General features: G+C 42.5%; 1 long non-coding RNA gene across 1 annotated transcript; it reads right to left on the bottom strand.

The window, feature by feature from the left end:
• Positions 1–239: 239 nt before the first annotated feature.
• On the bottom strand, positions 240–13,199 carry LOC106597014 (uncharacterized). The gene is made up of 4 exons (XR_006763314.2): positions 12,738–13,199; positions 3,366–3,524; positions 714–882; positions 240–532 (listed from the first exon to the last, which is right to left on the bottom strand). It is a non-coding gene; the product is annotated as an uncharacterized LOC106597014 (long non-coding RNA).
• Between the last annotated feature and the right edge of the window lie 6,946 nt (positions 13,200–20,145).

Genomic DNA, 20,145 nt, shown 5'->3' with positions numbered 1-20,145 from the left:
TTATGTTAGTATTATAGTAGTATTACTGCTATAAAGTATTACCACCTCTCTCCTGCTATACTAGTATAACATGTTAGTATTATAGTAGTATTACTGCTATAAAGTATTACCACCTCTCTCCTACTATACTAGTATAACATGTTAGTATTATAGTAGTATTACTGCTATAAAGTATTACCACCTCTCCTGCTATACTAGTATAACATGTTAGTATTATAGTAGTATTACTGCTATAAAGTATTACCACCTCTCTCCTGCTATACTAGTATAACATGTTAGTATTATAGTAGTATTACTGCTATAAAGTATTACCACCTCTCTCCTCCTCCTTTCCTGCTCGCGGCGTCTCGCCAGCTCCCTCTGCTGGTCCATGGCGTTCTGCTGCGGCCGAGGGTGTGGCCTGTTGAGTGGGAGGGGCCTGTGGGGAGTCGGCGGGAGGGGTTGAGGCGAAAGTTGCTCCTGGCGACGGCGAGTGTCCTCCTGGACACGCCCCCTCCCCTGCTGCTCCACAGGGTCCTCGTCGTCACGGCTACTGGAGAAGAGAAAGTGGAGTGTCAGAGGGGGATGAGCTTAGATGGGGTGCTAGAATGAGCTTCTCCCTTTATCCATCCTTCCCTTTTTTCTCACCATAGTTTCTACCTCGGCTGAGAGGTCTTCTCCCTCTCCTCCTCCTCCTCCTCCTCCCTTTCCCTCCCTCTATCCTTCCCTCTTACCGTAGTTTCTCCTGCTCTCTCCTGGCCTGTGCTTTTAGCTGTTTCTCTCTCTCCTTCTCTCGGGCGACGCGACGGACCTGTTCGAAGCTGTCGCTAGAGGAGCGGACAGCGGAGGCGGGGGTGGACTGAGAACGCTGGGCCAAGAACCCATGTTCTTTAACTTCACATCCTGGGAGGGGAGGGAGAAAGTGTAGTGGGAGGGGGAAGAGTGCCACACAGACATTTCGTTAACACCCACTTTTTAAAGACATTTCACCTCCATTTTAATAACACTGCCTTACAGGAGAAGTTCTTTTTTTTTACAACTAAATCTATTTTATTTATGTAAGTTGAATTTCATAGTAAGGGTCCAAGACACTTTTTTTTTGTGATTTCACATGCTTTTGAGAAACTTACCCCAACCAGCAAATCATGTTTTTGGGAAACCCGAGCAAATCACATCCTCATTTTGTAGTTGTGTTTCGTTAAAGCCTATTTATTGTTGTTACAAGCCGTGTTTCATTAAAGCCTGTGTAAAGTTAATTTGTTTCAATGTACCGGTAGGCACCTGCGGCTTATAGACATGTGCGACTTATTTATGTTCAAAATAATACTTTTTTTAAAAATTCAGTGGGTTCGGCTTATATTCAGGTGCGCTTAATAGTCCGGGAAATTACGCCAGTTGTTCTGTATAGACGCATAAACACTCCCGTCTACAGACTTCCTTTGGACGACCGATATCTAATGAGGCTTTGGCTAGTTGTTCTGGACGACCGATATCTAATGAGGCTTTGGCTAGTTGTTCTGGACGACCGATATCTAATGAGGCTTTGGCTAGTTGTCCTGGACGACCGATATCTAATGAGGCTTTGGCTAGTTGTTCTGGACGACCGATATCTAATGAGGCTTTGGCTAGTTGTCCTGGACGACCGATATCTAATGAGGCTTTGGCTAGTTGTTCTGGACGACCGATATCTAATGAGGCTTTGGCTAGTTGTTCTGGACGACCGATATCTAATGAGGCTTTGGCTAGTTGTCCTGGACGACCGATATCTAATGAGGCTTTGGCTAGTTGTTCTGGACGACCGATATCTAATGAGGCTTTGGCTAGTTGTTCTGGACGACCGATATCTAATGAGGCTTTGGCTAGTTGTTCTGGACGACCGATATCTAATGAGGCTTTGGCTAGTTGTCCTGGACGACCGATATCTAATGAGGCTTTGGCTAGTTGTTCTGGACGACCGATATCTAATGAGGCTTTGGCTAGTTGTTCTGGACGACCGATATCTAATGAGGCTTTGGCTAGTTGTTCTGGACGACCGATATCTAATGAGGCTTTGGCTAGTTGTTCTGGACGACCGATATCTAATGAGGCTTTGGCTAGTTGTTCTGGACGACCGATATCTAATGAGGTTTTGTCTAGTTGTCCTGGACGACCGATATCTAATGAGGCTTTGGCTAGTTGTTCTGGACGACCGATATCTAATGAGGCTTTGGCTAGTTGTTCTGGACGACCGATATCTAATGAGGCTTTGGCTAGTTGTTCTGGACGACCGATATCTAATGAGGCTTTGGCTAGTTGTTCTGGACGACCGATATCTAATGAGGCTTTGGCTAGTTGTTCTGGACGACCGATATCTAATGAGGCTTTGGCTAGTTGTTCTGGACGACCGATATCTAATGAGGCTTTGGCTAGTTGTTCTGGACGACCGATATCTAATGAGGCTTTGGCTAGTTGTTCTGGACGACCGATATCTAATGAGGCTTTGGCTAGTTGTTCTGGACGACCGATATCTAATGAGGCTTTGGCCCCTGAAAAAGGGGAGAAATAATCCCGAGTGTGATACGGTATTGTTTCCTCACTGAGAACTTTTACTGTAATGAGGAAAAGACCGCTATTTCCCCGCGAACTTGGCTGGAGACCAGAGCAATCGATCTCAGGCTCATAGATTAAAGAGCATTTAGTAGATCACAGATTAACACTTTTCCCCTTCAATTTGGCACCACAAAATAAAGTAATCAATATAACGGTTTACACATTCCTTTTACAATTCTTACCTTTTGTACGCTTGATGGATTTTTTACTTTTTAACACAATTATATGAATGTTATCCATCTCTATCAACTAATACAGAATGCATGATATTTTTAACCTTAGATGTTTTAAGATCCTCACATACTATGAACTTACTAATACTTTTTAATGTATAACAGGCTATGAGTATTTCCTGTAACCTGTCACATATACAGGGGGTACCAGGTAGTAATGAGGCTATATACAGGGGGTACCAGGTAGTAATGAGGCTATATACAGGGGGTACCAGGTAGTAATGAGGCTATATACAGGGGGTACCAGGTAGTAATGAGGCTATATACAGGGGGTACCGGGTAGTAATGAGGCTATATACAGGGGGTACCGGGTAGTAATGAGGTTATATACAGGGGGTACCAGGTAGTAATGAGGCTATATACAGGGGGTACCAGGTAGTAATGAGGCTATATACAGGGGGTACCAGGTAGTAATGAGGCTATATACAGGGGGTACCGGGTAGTAATGAGGCTATATACAGGGGGTACCGGGTAGTAATGAGGTTATATACAGGGGGTACCAGGTAGTAATGAGACTATATACAGGGGGTACCGGGTAGTAATGAGGTTATATACAGGGGGTACCTCCTCTCCTCTCTGACTAATGACTGACTCCTGGAGGATCCTGGGAGCGTCCGCGGACAGGATGGCGTGCGTTGCCACGGCGATGATCGTCCCCGCCCCCCTCTCCCTCAGCATCTCCGCTGCCGCCACGAAACCCACCGCATCATCGATGATGTCATCCTGACACACACACACACACACACACACACACACACACACACACACACACACACACACACACACACACAGAGACTGATAGATTATGGTAAAGGTCCTGAGGACAGGGTACTAACCTACCCAACCCTCTAACGGGGTACTAACCTACCCAACCCTCTAACGGGGTACTAACCTACCCAACCCTCTAACAGGGTACTAACCTACCCAACCCTCTAACAGGGTACTAACCTACCCAACCCTCTAACAGGGTACTAACCTACCCAACCCTCTAACGGGGTACTAACCTACCCAACCCTCTAACGGGGTACTAACCTACCCAACCCTCTAACGGGGTACTAACCTACCCAACCCTCTAACGGGGTACTAACCTACCCAACCCTCTAACGGGGTACTAACCTACCCAACCCTCTAACAGGGTACTAACCTACCCAACCCTCTAACGGGGTACTAACCTACCCAACCCTCTAACGGGGTACTAACCTACCCAACCCTCTAACGGGGTACTAACCTACCCAACCCTCTAACGGGGTACTAACCTACCCAACCCTCTAACGGGGTACTAACCTACCCAACCCTCTAACGGGGTACTAACCTACCCAACCCTCTAACGGGGTACTAACCTACCCAACCCTCTAACGGGGTACTAACCTACCCAACCCTCTAACAGGGTACTAACCTACCCAACCCTCTAACAGGGTACTAACCTACCCAACCCTCTAACGGGGTACTAACCTACCCAACCCTCTAACGGGGTACTAACCTACCCAACCCTCTAACGGGGTACTAACCTACCCAACCCTCTAATGGGGTACTAACCTACCCAACCCTCTAACGGGGTACTAACCTACCCAACCCTCTAACGGGGTACTAACCTACCCAACCCTCTAACGGGGTACTAACCTACCCAACCCTCTAACGGGGTACTAACCTACCCAACCCTCTAACGGGGTACTAACCTACCCAACCCTCTAACGGGGTACTAACCTACCCAACCCTCTAACGGGGTACTAACCTACCCAACCCTCTAACGGGGTACTAACCTACCCAACCCTCTAACGGGGTACTAACCTACCCAACCCTCTAACGGGGTACTAACCTACCCAACCCTCTAACGGTGTACTAACCTACCCAACCCTCTAACGGGGTACTAACCTACCCAACCCTCTAACGGGGTACTAACCTACCCAACCCTCTAACAGGGTACTAACCTACCCAACCCTCTAACAGGGTACTAACCTACCCAACCCTCTAACAGGGTACTAACCTACCCAACCCTCTAACAGGGTACTAACCTACCCAACCCTCTAACAGGGTACTAACCTACCCAACCCTCTAACAGGGTACTAACCTACCCAACCCTCTAACGGGGTACTAACCTACCCAACCCTCTAACGGGGTACTAACCTACCCAACCCTCTAACGGGGTACTAACCTACCCAACCCTCTAACGGGGTACTAACCTACCCAACCCTCTAACGGGGTACTAACCTACCCAACCCTCTAACGGGGTACTAACCTACCCAACCCTCTAACAGGGTACTAACCTACCCAACCCTCTAACAGGGTACTAACCTACCCAACCCTCTAACGGGGTACTAACCTACCCAACCCTCTAACGGGGTACTAACCTACCCAACCCTCTAACGGGGTACTAACCTACCCAACCCTCTAACGGGGTACTAACCTACCCAACCCTCTAACGGGGTACTAACCTACCCAACCCTCTAACAGGGTACTAACCTACCCAACCCTCTAACAGGGTACTAACCTACCCAACCCTCTAACAGGGTACTAACCTACCCAACCCTCTAACGGGGTACTAACCTACCCAACCCTCTAACGGGGTACTAATCTACCCAACCCTCTAACAGGGTACTAACCTACCCAACCCTGCCTTTAGGGAACTGTGGTTGTGGGTAGTGTAGTCCTACCTCCTCCTGTATGTACTGCAGTAGGAGGGGGTTGTGGGTAGTGTAGTCCTACCTCCTCCTGTACATACTGCAGTAGGAGGGGGTTGTGGGTAGTGTAATCCTACCTCCTCCTGGATGTACTGCAGTAGGAGGGGGTTGTGGGTAGTGTAGTCCTACCTCCTCCTGTATGTACTGCAGTAGGAGGGGTTGTGGGTAGTGTAGTCCTACCTCCTCCTGTAGATACTGCAGTAGGAGGGGGTTGTGGGTAGTGTAGTCCTACCTCCTGTATGTACTGCAGTAGGAGGGGGTTGTGGGTAGTGTAGTCCTACCTCCTCCTGTACGTACTGCAGTAGGAGGGGGTTGTGGGTAGTGTAGTCCTACCTCCTCCTGTTTGTACTGCAGTAGGAGGGGGTTGTGGGTAGTGTAATCCTACCTCCTCCTGGATGTACTGCAGTAGGAGGGGGTTATGCAAATTAACTGAATCCCCCCCCAAAAAACATTTCCACTGCATTTCAGCCCTGCCACAAAAGGACCGGCATGTCAGTGATTCTCTCGTTAACAGGTGTGAGTGTTGACGAGGACAAGGCTGGAGATCACTCTGTCATGCTGATTGAGTTCGAATAACAGACTGGAAGCTTCGGGTGTACACCGTTAGTTTATACTGGATACACCTGGTGTACACCGTTAGTTTATACTGGATACACCTGGTGTACACCGTTAGTTTAGGCATCCTATCATTTGAAAATTAGTTGAAAGGCTAAGTGATTCTCCTCCTGAGAAGAAGCTGACAGCCTTCAAACAGAGCAAAAAAAGTGGTCCCAAACAATATGTCAAAATGAATTAAAAAAATTATACAGCTGTCTTTAATAAGATCAAACTGAACTAACTGCTATCTTGAAATGTTGAAAAAGTGTTTTTAAATAGCTCAGTCTATAAATATATAAATAAGTCTAAAAAATATCATACAAGGAGTTTTACCATGATTTCGTGTGCAAGGCCGGACAAACCAAGTCTCGGGCCCTGGGAATGAACATTTTAAAGGTCTGCCTCTTGGAGGGAAAAAAACTTGCTAATTTCCTGCATTCTACACATTTTGTCATGGGGCAGAGAAATGTTTCTTGTTGCAACTATAACGCTAATATCCTGCAGTTCTACACATGTTGTCATGAGGCAGAGAAATGTTTCTTGTTGCAACTATAACGCTAATATCCTGCAGTTCTACACATGTTGTCATGGGGCAGAGAAATGTTTCTTGTTGCAACTATAACGCTAATATCCTGCAGTTCTACACATGTTGTCATGAGGCAGAGAGAAAACGACTGTGTAACGAAGACGCTGTAAGTTGAGAAGCAGGTGAAACGTTTAATAAAACAACAAACGAGACAACATAACAGTAGCGTCTTTGCATGTACACAGGATCAATACTGACTGGGGAAGGAACCTAAGGGAGGGCCAGATATAGGGGTGGTAATAAGTAAGGTAATGGAGTCCAGGTTTGCCTCATGACAACGTGCAGGTGCTCGTAATGATGGATCCCAGGACCGGCGGTTAGTATACCGGCGACGTCAAACACCGGAGGGGAGGAGCGAGAGCAGACGTGACAGACTGCCACCTCTCATTGAAGCCATGGAAGTTCACGGCCGACCGCACCACTGCAGGCATTGTTAGCAGAAAACAGGATCCCCCATAATAGTGAAATAAATAAATAGAAAGTCAATCATGGTACCAATAAATGCTTCTAATACACCAGATGTATGTCCTTGAACCGATTATGTTTAAATCTCATTTAAAAAGCATTTTTGAAACGGTCTGTTTGAGATACAAGTTTGAGGTGGCTTTTTTAAAGTATTTTTTCTCCAATTAATGCTTCGGCCACAAATACGAGTATAGTCAAAATTATTTGGGTATGAGTTAACAGAACATTAGCTTTTAAAAGTTTGATTTTCACTGGACAATTACTTTAAATTACAGTGCATTTATGTAAAAAAAATATAGTATTGAAGTATTGAGATGGAAAATGTATAATAGGTGGAGTACTGTGGATACCAATAGGCTCATGTTGCCCAAGGTTTAATAACAAACATTGTAGATTAATAATATTACATTGTATTGTATTACACCCTCTAAACTTCCACGGATCCCTGGGGCAAAATGTGTTTTTTCAGTTGTTGGATCCCCCCGCTCCCTTTTGCCCTCAGAACAACCTCAATGCGTTGGAGCATGGACTCTACAAGGTGTCGAAAGCATTCCACAGGGATGCTGGCCCATGTTGACTCAAATGCTTCCCACAGTTGTGTCAAGTTGGCTGGATGTCCTTTTGTCTTGCCCATTTACCTTCTGAATGGCACACATACACAGTACATGTCTCAATTGTCTCAAGGCTTAAAAAACCTTCTTTAACCTGTCTCCTCTCTTTCATCTACACGGATGGAAGTGGATTTAACAGGTGACATCAATAAGGGATCATATCTTTTTCCTGAATCCCCTGTTTTCAATACAGGTATAACGACACTGAGCTTTTTTTCGAAAATGTTTTATGAGGTTGGAGAACACATTTGGGAGGGATCTTGAAACTTTGCCGCAAGTGGATCTTTTAGCAAGACAATAACCCCAAGCACACATCAAAATCCACAAAGAAATGGTTCATTGACCACAAAATCAACATTTTGAATGGCCGTCTCAGGATTTGATCCCCATTGAAAACCTGTGGTTTGAATTGAAGAGGGCAGTCCATAAACGCAGACGAAGGATATCAAGGATCTGGAAATATTCTGTATGGAGGAGTGGTCTAAGATCCATCCCAATGTGTTCTCCAATCATCATTAAAAAAGTGTTTAAGGCTGTGTTGTTATCCTCGCAAGGGGAGGATGCTAGAGTATTAAAAACAGGGGTGCCAATCATTTTGATAATTTTGTATTACTTGTTTAACAAAATCTCTTGCTCTGAGCACTTGCATTAGTATAAAATAATATAATTTTCCTTTTTTTGCATTCAAATACTGTAGAATTAGTAGTATTTGTATTATATATTTTATATAGTATTTTTTGCTCATCTTTCTCAAGGGTGCCAATAATTTGGGACTTGACTGTATGTAATCAAATAGTCCATATTTCAGAGGTACCTTTTGTATGAGGTAAGATGTTCCTTCTAAATCTTGTTATTGCGTAACATTTTTATGCTTGTCTTTGAAACGAATAGTCCAAGAGTACCCAATGTTCAGAACCAGATTTTGGTTTCAGCTGACAACTACATACCTTTGCCTTTCAATCTCCTACACAATATCCCCTTGACTGGTGTGCATGAAGATATCAAGAGAGACAGACATCTAGCAAGAAAAAGTCAATTGGAGGGAACACTGACAGATCAGCGCAACAAGACCATGGATTTTTACACTGGCTGCAGTGAGCAGAAAGCAAGAAAACTCAATAAAAAAATGTGAATGTGGAAATGCGTAAAATAACATTGTGAATCGACTGAGTGAAAACAATTCACAATTCTCCTACATTTACAGTCCTAGTTATCATTGCCCAAAACAAAGGGAATCATTTCAAACATCTCACACATTTTTGCTTATTGTGTCCATTGACTAGAATTCATATATATTTGGGTTAAAAGACCAATTCAGTGGAAAAACAAAATGGGGTAAAAATAGCCCAGCCCAGTTAATATTGACTGCAGCTGCAGCTCCTCAGGCAGCAGCACTCCCACTTCATCTTACGTTAGGGACACAGATCAAGGGTTCTCCAGGGACTGACAGTATTCTTCAAGCTAATTACATCCAGTTTATTTGGGGTGTCAGGTAGCCTAGTGCCTAGTGGTTAGCGCATTGGGCCAGTAACCGAAAGGTTGTTGGATCGAATCCCTGAGCTGACAAGGTAAAAAATCTGTCATTCTGCCCTAAATAAGGCAGTTAACCCACTGTTCCCTGGTAGGCTGTCATTGTAAATAAGAATTTGTTCTTAACTGACTTGCCTAGTCAAAATAAAAGGTTAAATTGACAGCACCTTGTCTCTGCAAGCCAAGTAGGAAGGTTAGTTCACCTCACAAACCAGAGTCCATTTTTTTATTTTGATTAACATCGAGGATGAGTGCCATGGGAACTATCGGTATGGCCCAGCAGGACCAGCCTAAGTGACAGGCCTCACATGTTTAATATAATGCACACAAAATAATGGAGCCCTTAACCTTCACGGCACATTCAACGTTTTTTTTTTCTCTCCATGCAATCCTCGCACGCAGACGTATGCGTGTGTGCAACAGGCTGAATGAAGCTAATGAATCCAACATGGACAGAGAGGCTGCATTGTTTTGTTCATCATGAACCATGCCTATAGACCAATCACCATGACTAATTAGCTCAACTAAGAGCAGCAATTTACTCTACAGGCCATAATGGGAGGTGGAAGCTCAACTTGCAATATTTAATGCTCTTATATAATGACACATAACCAGTGGTGTAAAGTACTCAAGTAAAAATACTTTAAAGTACTACTTAAGTCATTTTCTGGGGGGTATCTGTACTTTACTATTTATATTTGACAACTTTTACTTTTACTTTGCTACCTTCCTAAAGAAAATAATGTACTTTTTACTCCATACATTTTCCCTGACACCCAGAAGTACTTGTTATGTTTCGAATGCTTAGCAAGACAGGAAAAAGGTCAAATTCACACACTTATCAAGAGAACATCCCTGGTCATCCCTTCTAACTCTGGCAGACTCACTAATCACAAATGCGTTGTTTTTAAATGATGTTGGAGTGTTGGAGTGTGCCCCTGGCTATCTGTAAAAAAAAAAGGCAATAAAAAAATGGTGCTGTCTGGTTTGCTGGGAGTTAAAAAAATGAACCCCAAAAGGTTCTTTGAGGAACCATGATAAGGGGTTCTTCGAAGAACTTAGAGGAGTTCCCACAAAATGTTCTTCAAATAACTTTTAGGGGTTCCCCCACAGTTCCAGTTTGAAGAACCCCTAAAGGATACTCCAGGAACCTTTACTTTTTAGAGTGTATATTGATAAAAGTCACCTGGTCCGAGAGACATTTACATAGTTATACATGTATAAACCAATTTGGGGTGAAATAGCGGCCACAACAGACAGACCTGATATCGACCATAATTCGACGTCCATGGACGTCACGTGCTGAGGGGGTATGACCAAAGTTATTCTATTTAGCTACACTTTGTAGTACATTTTTACACTATAATAAATGTTTCTGATGCCACATCGCCCGTTTTCAAAGGGAGTCGTTGGTTTTTAGGGGCAGTCGCTTTTTAGCTTTTTGTCTGAAAGTATTTTCTCAACTGCGATACCAACTCCACTCTATAAGGAATGTGAAATGATTTATACTTGTACTTTTAATACTTAAGTATATTTTAACAATTACATTTACTTTTGATATTTAAAACCAAATACTTTTAGACTTTTACTTTCCCTTTTACTTGAGTAATTTTCTATTAAAGGTATTTTTACTTTTACTCAAGGATGACAATTCAGTACTTTTTTCCACCACTGCACATAACTGAGATTTATAGCTGGTAAGATCCCTGGGTGGACCAATTCAAAACTGTGGGGATATAGAAAATCTGATTACAGCTATTATTATAAATTAAACTGAGCCTTACACTGTGCATTCCATCTCAATTATATGAGGATTAAGAACGACTAAGACCTGAAATCAAAATGCTGAACAAAAGAAAAAAAGCATTTTGTTTGATGGCATACAGATTTATCTTTTAAGTTTCGGGAGGTACAAGATCTGTACCCTTGTTAAACGTCTTTGGTTGTAACTAAAGTGGAGATGACAGGCGGAAATGTCCCCTGTGTGCCCATAGCAATGCCTGAGGCTGTGGGGGACACTGTCACAACAACTACACAACTGATCCTCACAGCAAGACATGACTTCATCCGCACAATCTTTTAGTTTTACAACAAAACAAATCTCACAAACCAATGCAAATGACAAAAGAGAAGCAGTATAACAATAGACTAACAAATGCCCTTGATACAAATTAAAATGGATATAGAGGTGTCTGTGGAAAGTAAAATGCCTAAGTGGTAGGCAGAAGTGTGTGGTGAACGTTTGAGGAGCAGTGGTAGCTAGCTGGGTAAGGAGGGCTGACTGACCACGGGGCTTATGAAGCTTGTGTTTGTCATGCATGCAGTGGATGTGTGTTTGTTTGTGTGAGGAGAGCCGTGGCGATCTCCTTGGGTGAGAGGCGAGGCGTAGGGAAGGCTGTTGGATTAGGGGCTAGGTCAGGGCTCCCACCCTGGAGCAGGAATAATGGACTGGCCATCTCTACTCGATGTCCCCCCAAGCCAGGGCTGTCTTTACTGTCATGGCCTAGCTGTACTAGAACACAGCAGTGACTCCATCTCTCTCACACTCCCTCGCCTCCTTATCTCTTTTCTACCCTTCTCCAAAGTCCACTCAATCTATGACGACTCCCCCATACTGCATATCTCTTCCCAGCCTTCTCTTTCCACACCTTCTCTCATCTACCTCTTACTTTCTCTATGAATCCATTTTATTTTGCTGTTACAGGATGTGTGAAGAGCACTGTGAAAGGCGCTTTATTCCTGAATCCAGCTATCCGTAGATCTATAGGTGACTCCTCGCTTGCTCTGTTGATCTTTGTTGTGTTTGTTAACCATGTACAGTAGTCTCATCGTTCTACTCCCTGTCAATATACTGTGGTCTCAATCACACTCATCTAATGAACAGGCACCCCACCCAGAGCACGTCACTCCATCAACTGTCCTGCTGTCTGCAGCTAGGGAGAGCCAGCAGCACAGGACTTAGTGAACAAAGCAACACATATTGTGAGTGTGACTGTATCTGTGTGTACGGTATGAGAAGAGCGATACAGAGACACAGAACGTCATTGTTCTCTACACTCAATCATAAAAGTTCACTTTCCAAAGCACATCTTTGTTTTTTGTTTTTTACCTGGAAGCCATATCAAATATATCTCAGATTATAAGTAAATGCATAGTAACAGCTCATTACCACAATTAAACTAAACAACACAGCCTCTGTCGACACATCATCTGGCTTCAGACAGAAGCTGTTGAATATTTTTTTACCGCAAACATAACATACAGTCTGCAAGCGTATGAAATATACATAACTCGGCATCTAGTAGATATTCAGTTTTCCCGATTATAAACAGATAGAAATGCCATGCACCACAAGTGATTCATTTCAATAAAAAGGCTTACTTCAAGTCTAGCAAACCAAACACTATAATTTCAGTACAACATGCAGTTGAACACATGTACAGTATATAAACTATCAAGAGAATCTCACCTGCATTGTCACTGCACTTGTTAAAAGTCCACCTTTAGTGCCTGCAATATTGTGGAGAAGTATATGGTCCAATGGTCATTGATGCCCTTTTCGGAGTAAATCCGGCTGATAGGAGACAGGAAATGTATAGTCCTTGTATCACGCTGCCTCCACAGAATTCGTACACCTACAGTAGACAGAGAAGCACTGCGTCACTGTACTGTCTTTCTTGCATTCTTTATTTACTTCACTCTCTGTGTTTCAGCCTTCGCTATCTGTCTGTCTCTCTCTCACTCTCTCTCAACCTCTTTTGCTTTCTCTCTCTCTCTCTCTAGTAGTCTCTGAGTCTCTCTCACATGAGCACGCTTTCTCGCTCTTCCACAATTACAGCTGCAAGCTACAGTCCACACAGAGCAGCTTCTCTCTCCCAGTCTCTTTCCCCCACACTTTCCCTCCCCCTTCTGTCTCTCACCACTCCAAGCGACTTATATGCCCTATGTCTTGTGCGCTCTCTACACTCATAAAAAAGGTGCTATCTGTCCCCATAAGAGAACCATTTGACTAACCTTTTTTGGTTCCAAGTAGAACACTTTTGGTTCCTGATAGAAACTTTGAGGTTCCATGTAGAACCATTTCCACAGAGGGTTCTACATGGAACTAGTGCTGAGCGATAAGTGTTTTTTGAGCTCGATTCGGTTTTGGGTTCGATTATAAAAAAATAATTATGTTTTTTTATTTTGTTTACGATAATTTTTTTCAAAATTAAATGCATTATGAAATAATGACATTCAAAGGATTTTAGAGCTTTTTAATTGAAATTCTAAAGCCAACAACAGTGAACATTCACATTCAATTATTTCTGTCAGGTCCACATTGGGTTGACATCAATAGAAAAATAGGAAATTGCTATGAAATAATACAATATTTCAGTTGTGTATATTACTTAGTTTTATTTGATGGCTTTATTATTTTTAATTCCTTAAAGTCATCATCTCATCTCTGCTCAGGCAGTAGCAGCTAGCCAGACAAAGTTATCTCTGCGCACCCTGTACTGTACTGTCTTTAGTCATCCTATTCAGCTAGGCAAGCCTGCCTAAGTATGTTGCAGAGCTGTCTGACAAAATTATTTGACTAGCTCTTCAAAGTAGATAACCAACCTGGACTGGGGGGTAGATGTAACTTAGTAAACGAAATCTGGGACACTTCAATTATACTGAACAAAAATATAAATGCAATGTGCAACAATTTCAAAGATTTTACTGAGTTACAGTTCATATAAGGAAATCAGTCAATTTAAATAAATTCATTAGACCCTAATCTATGGATTTCACATGACAATATTGAATAAAATATTCAATATTTTATCAATATTGATAAAACAATATTGGCCTCATTATGGGCCTCAGAATCTCGTCACGGTATTTATGTGCATTCAAATTGCCATTTTTTTGTTGTCTGTATTTTATGCCTACCCATACCATAACCCCACCGCCACCATGGGGCACTATGTTCACACGTTGACATCAGCAAACCTCTCGCCCACACAACGCCATACACGTGGTCTGCGGTTGAGAGGCCGGTTGGTCGTACTGCCAAATTCTTTAAAGCAACGTTGGAGGTGGCTTCTGGTAGAGAAATTAACATTAAATTATCTGGCAACAGCTTTGGTGGACATTCTTGCAGTCAGCATGCCAATTGCACGGTCCCTCAAAACTTGAGACATCTGTGGCATTGTGTTGTGTGACAAAACTGCACATTTTAGAGTGGCCCTTTATTGTCCCCCAGCACAAGGTGCACCTGTGTAATGATCATGCTGTTTATTCAGCTTCTTGATATGCCACACCTGTCAGGTGGATGGATTATCTTAGCAAAAGAGAAATGCTCACTAACAAGGATGTAAACAAAATGTGAGAGAAATAAGCTTTTTGTGCGTATGGAACATTTCTGGGATATTTTATTTCAGCTCATGAAACATGGGACCAACACTTTACATGTTGAGTTTATATTTTTGTTCAATGTAGTATGATGTTACGAATTACAATTCGTATGATATGTTGCTAATTGCAATTTGTTATGAATTGCAAATAATGCAATATGTTATGAATTTGCAAAACTTCAAATTTGTTGTGGCTAACGTTAGCTAGGTGGCTAACACTAACCTTAACTAGGTGGCTAACGTTAGCTAAGCTAGAGGATAGGGTTAGGGGTTATTGTTAGGGTTAAGGTTAGGGTTGAGGTTAGGAGTTTGGTTAAAGGGATAAGGTTAGGGGATTTTTTAGCTAACATGCCAAGTAGTTGCAAAGTAGCTAAAAAGTAGTTGCTAATTAGCAAAAATGTTAAAGTTGTACATGATGACATTCAAATACACAACCTTTGGGTTGCTAGACCCAACCACCCCGACCAACCACCCAACTTTTGTTTTTGCCATAATTAACCTTCTGTCTTATGTAACCATACCAAACATAACACATCATACTAATTTGGAGGTCCCGGATTTACATTTACTATGTTACATCTAGTCTATGAGACCAGGCTGAGTTAAGGCATACTTTCACAAACTGTCTCTATCCCTCTCTCATTGTTGTGTTGTGTACATCTCCTATGTGGTTTATGCGGTCTGTGTGTATCTAACCTAAAGTAGCAGGCGTAAAAGTTTCTCTCTGTCCGAGCTGGAAAGAACAGCCAGCTTGCAGAGGTGCAAAATGTACTCAATAGTCATAGTTGAGTAAAAGTAAAGATACCTTAATAGAAAATGACTCAAGTAGTAGTGGAAGTCACCCAGTAAAATACGACTTCAGTAATTAGATTTTTATTTTAATTTAACTAGGAAAGTCAGTTAAGAACAAATATTTATTATTTACAATGACGGCCTACCCTGGTCAAAACCGGACGACGCTGGGCCAATTGTGCGCCACCCTATGGGACTCTCAATCACGGCCGGATGTGATACAGCCTGGATTCAAACCAGGGACTGAAGTGACACCTCTTGCACTGAGATGCAGTGCCTTAGACCGCTGCGCCACTCAGGAATAAAAGTCTAAAAGTATTTGGATTTAAATATACTTAAAAAAAATGGAATTGCTAAAGTAAAAATAATTTCAAAATACTTATATTAAGCAAACCAGATGGCACAATGTTTTTGTGGATAGCAAGAAAGACATCTGCCTCACCTGCCCTGAATGACGGGTTGCCACTGGCTAGTACACATGATTCAATTATTTTGGATAAGATATTTGTATTTGTCAAAAGGGCAGTTGAGCATCGTGTCACCAGAATAAGACCCTCGATATTTATTGGAAAGGAGCACCAAGCTCATCACCGTGCACTTTCAACACTGTGAAATTCATCATAATATACTTAATCTGTTGCCTAAGAAACTGCATGGTTTCCTGAGTAGTAGTGGGAGGGCCACACTCAATATCATCGCGTGACAAGTTTACTTCGATATGATGGAAATGACATAAAGATTTGAGCATAAAGGCGTTTCCACCGCCATTTCTCGCATAATTAATTTTACAGACAAAAATATCCCACCATGTCGAACGAACAAATTAAAAACTGTTGATAAAAACGTGGTTAATGTAGTTAATTACGACATTTCTGCGCTGAACTAGGTTGAATATTTGGTTAATGAAAACTACAACTCCCTTCAGCCCAGTGTCCCACATAGTTCTTGACTTGATTTCTCTCGTGAATGGTTTGATTTCTCTCTGGAGAAACGGCGCGTTGGGATCACAGAAATAACGAACTAAATGGAATTCAAGTCATTGAACCCACATTGGTCAATTAGTTGTTGAATAACCGGAGAAAAAAAATACGAAATTTCGGTTAATCGCTCAGCACTTGCCCTCTCTCCAGTGCTTAATTTTAGCCGGATCCTACTGGAACAGGATCTGGCACCTCTCCGTCTTGGAACAGTTTCGTTTTGTCCGGATCCGGTACCTCTTCTGGCATGAAAAATAATTGTCACTTTTTGCAATGTAAAGATTCTAATAAACGTGATCAAAGTTCTTTGGAGTTGCCTCTTCTTTAATCCCCCCCCATCTCTCACTACAATGAGATTCACTTTCTATTATCTCTCTCTCCCGCTCTCTACTCCGATAGACATGAGCCTGCAACTCTCATCTCTCCAGCATTGCAATTCATAATGTCCTTATAGAGCCGCGCAAAGGGTTGAAATACATTTGACAAAGTTATGGTTACTGCTGTCTGTTGAGAAATAAATTAAATAGGCCTAGGCTATTGATGGATTCAATGTCGTTTTCATTGATCTCAGATTCTCAGTTTGTCCGTGTCTAAATTGCCTGTCATTTCGATCATTTTGTGCTTTCAAGACAACTTGGAACTCGAAAAAAAATAAGCCGAATCATGATGTCAGTGATCGTCAGGTCGGAAAGTCGGAGCTCTAGAAGAGGCCAGAGTTCCCCATGTGGAATTTCAAATTGGATGACCATCCAAAACAAATTTTTCCAGTCTGAGCTCGTTATTTCCCCAATTTCGCAGTTGTCTTGAACGCACGGAAGTCTGAAGTCGTAGATTGCCCAACTCCGAGTTCCCAGTTGTTTTGAACGCAGCATTAAAAAAGATCGTGCCAAAATCTCCAATCGTAAAATGACGTAGAATTGCATTAAATGCGTTTATAAAAAGGCCAAACATTTTCTGGACCCTAGGCCACAAACCTTTTTCCCCCATGTGGGCAACTTCTGTAAATGCCTCTACTTACTGCTCTATGCCACTACGCAAATGTGATGATATGCATGCAATGCAGGTCACCCCCCTCTCGTGCTCACTTGTTCCGGCAACTCCTGATTTACAAATTAGGCACTGTCTAGCTCTTTTTTTCTCCCTCAGTCAGTCTTTTTCCAGTAACTCCACAGTCAACAACTCCACAGTCAACAACGTCTAGCCTAGGGGTGTCAAATTCGATTCACAAGTGTCTGCGGGTTTTTGGTTTTTCCTTTCAATAAAGACCTAGACAACCAGGTGAGGGGAGTTCCTAACTAATTAGTGACCTTAATTAATCTATCAAGTACAAGGGTGGAGGGATAACCTGCAGACTCTTGGCCCTCTGTGGAATGAGTTTGACACGTGACTAACCCTTACCTAGCTCTCTCTCTCTCTCTCTCTGTGGCTTGTATTCTTTCCCCTGGCTTCCTTGTTTGGGCACTCTCTCCCTCCCCTACTCGCTCTCTCCTCTTCCCCCTTTCTCTCCTTTCTCCCCCTCTCTACTCTGTTCCTCTCTCATTCTTCCACCCCTGGCAGTGCACTCTTAATCCCCCCGCCAGAGTCCATGCCCTTGTAGAGCAGAGAGCATACGCTGGCGACCGTCAGCCCAGCTCCAGTTGATGAGGTAGCAGCATATCGCTTAGGGGCCCTGGCATGGGTCACATCCTGCCACGGCCCTGCCGCAGCCTTCAGGGAGGCACCATCCTAGTCAACTCCCCCCTCCACTATCACTGCACTTCATGTGTAAGCACTGAGCATTCATGGCTGCTTCACCCAATCATAATAACTTATCACAATAAAATAACAACAGCTTGCAGTCAACGGTAGATCCACCTAGCCAGGTAAACACTTCTTTAATCACTAGATTGTAATACTGGGGTGGTGAACTATTAATGACTTACCACATAATTGTTAACAATATATAAATGAACGTCATATAAATGCACACACTCAATCTCATAGCAATATAACAAGGTCATTCTTCTTTCCGATTTGGATAATCTGGCAACGTCAAAGCATTCCCCCTAGCATGTCCATGTTTGTCTTGTCTTATAATGCATTTGTGTGGTATGGAGCCCACATACCTTCAAATCCAGAAGGCTAAATTAAAATGGCGTGCTGACTGTTAATGGAGTGGGACAAACATATGACTTCACTGTCTGTTGTAGCTTCAAGCTCATGTAATGAATAATACAACAGTCTCCACCTGTATCAGTGCAGTCAATGGGCCTGACAGTTGCTATTTATATGTATATTTTCAGCACAGTGTCTTCCCTCCACGATCACACTCAGTCAACTTGTCCTTGAATTACACAGACAAGATAGCAAAACAATACCCAGAGAAAAGACAGTTTATTATCCTCTTTTAAAAGCTAATCAGCATGTAGTGACATAGCCTGATGCAAAATAGAAATTCCAGGAGAAAAACTCTCCATGTAACTAAATTATGCTCTGAATGAAAGTAAGCTCACCCATGCGGTTAATTTGACTAATTTTCTGAAATGACTTTTGTTTCTCATGAGGCGATGTAGCTAGCTAATGAGTTTGTCGGTCCACTCCAGCTGAATAATATGTATAGAGATCCTATTAAATAACTATTCTAGTATTCTAATTCATAATTCTATGGTCATATGACCCACAATGAGAGACAACTGGGGAATGCAGCTGATCGGTAGATTACTACGCTGACATCACAATGTCAGACCTGGGAAGCACTGCTCCCATTGCCTTCCCATGCCCTCCGCCCATTTTCTCGGTCAGTCACAGCACCCCACCCACCCTTTTCCCCACCCCCTCCCACTTAATGACCCCATACCTCATTATGATCTGCAAAGTCCCTTGGTGTCCTCTCACCATATTTATTTTTAATTGAACCTTTATTTAACTAGGTAAGTCAGTTGAGAGCAAATTCTTATTTACAATGACGGCCTACCAAAAGGCAAAAGGCCTCCTGCAGAGACGTGGGCCTGGGATTAAAAATAAAAACAATATAAATATAGGACAAAACACACATCAAAACAAGAGAGACAACACAACATATGGTCCCCCACAGCACACCCTATCTCTTTAAAGGTACGGCACTCTGGTAAGAATGTACTGTATTTTCAACCACATGGCTGTCAGGTAGAGTCATAGCATCTGTACTGAGAGTGGTGTTATTGATATTTTTGCTACGAGTGCTTTACTATGTAGATTCTCCTCTTGTCATTTGTGAATTATTCCATCCTGTCTCAGAAGCACTCTGATGTAGCCAATGGTAATGTGCAGTTTGAACCATAACAACGTTTTAGTAAAGGGATGAGGGATGGCACTGGAGAAATGAAACCACTTTCAAAATTATAGACAGAGTTATGAATGCAAGGACTGACCTTCCACGGTATCAAAGTTATAGTTTTAACCAGGTTTTGAGGCTATACAGTGTTTGTTTACATTCACATTGTTTCCAAACAATGGAGTTAAACAAGATTATATTTTGCATTCTGATGGGGTACAACAGTTAAACTAAGGTCATAAATAGATGTATTGAAAAGTTGTTGACAAGCAGCCAGCAGCCAGTCCTCCAGACTGCTGCCTGAGCACCTTTGTCTGCTCACACAAGCTGTGCTCTGCTTTGATACCAACACAGAAATATATAGAAAGTCACTGATTTAATATTTCATATTTGTAACGAACATCTAACAACAGATGTCTGTTTGTATGTGGT

The sequence above is a fragment of the Salmo salar genome, unplaced genomic scaffold, assembly GCF_965601325.2.
Source record: "Salmo salar unplaced genomic scaffold, fSalSal1 ptg000468l, whole genome shotgun sequence".
Classification (NCBI taxonomy): domain Eukaryota; kingdom Metazoa; phylum Chordata; class Actinopteri; order Salmoniformes; family Salmonidae; genus Salmo; species Salmo salar.
The sequence above is the reverse complement of the archived record's forward strand: the minus strand, read 5'-3'. Positions and strand labels throughout refer to the sequence as shown.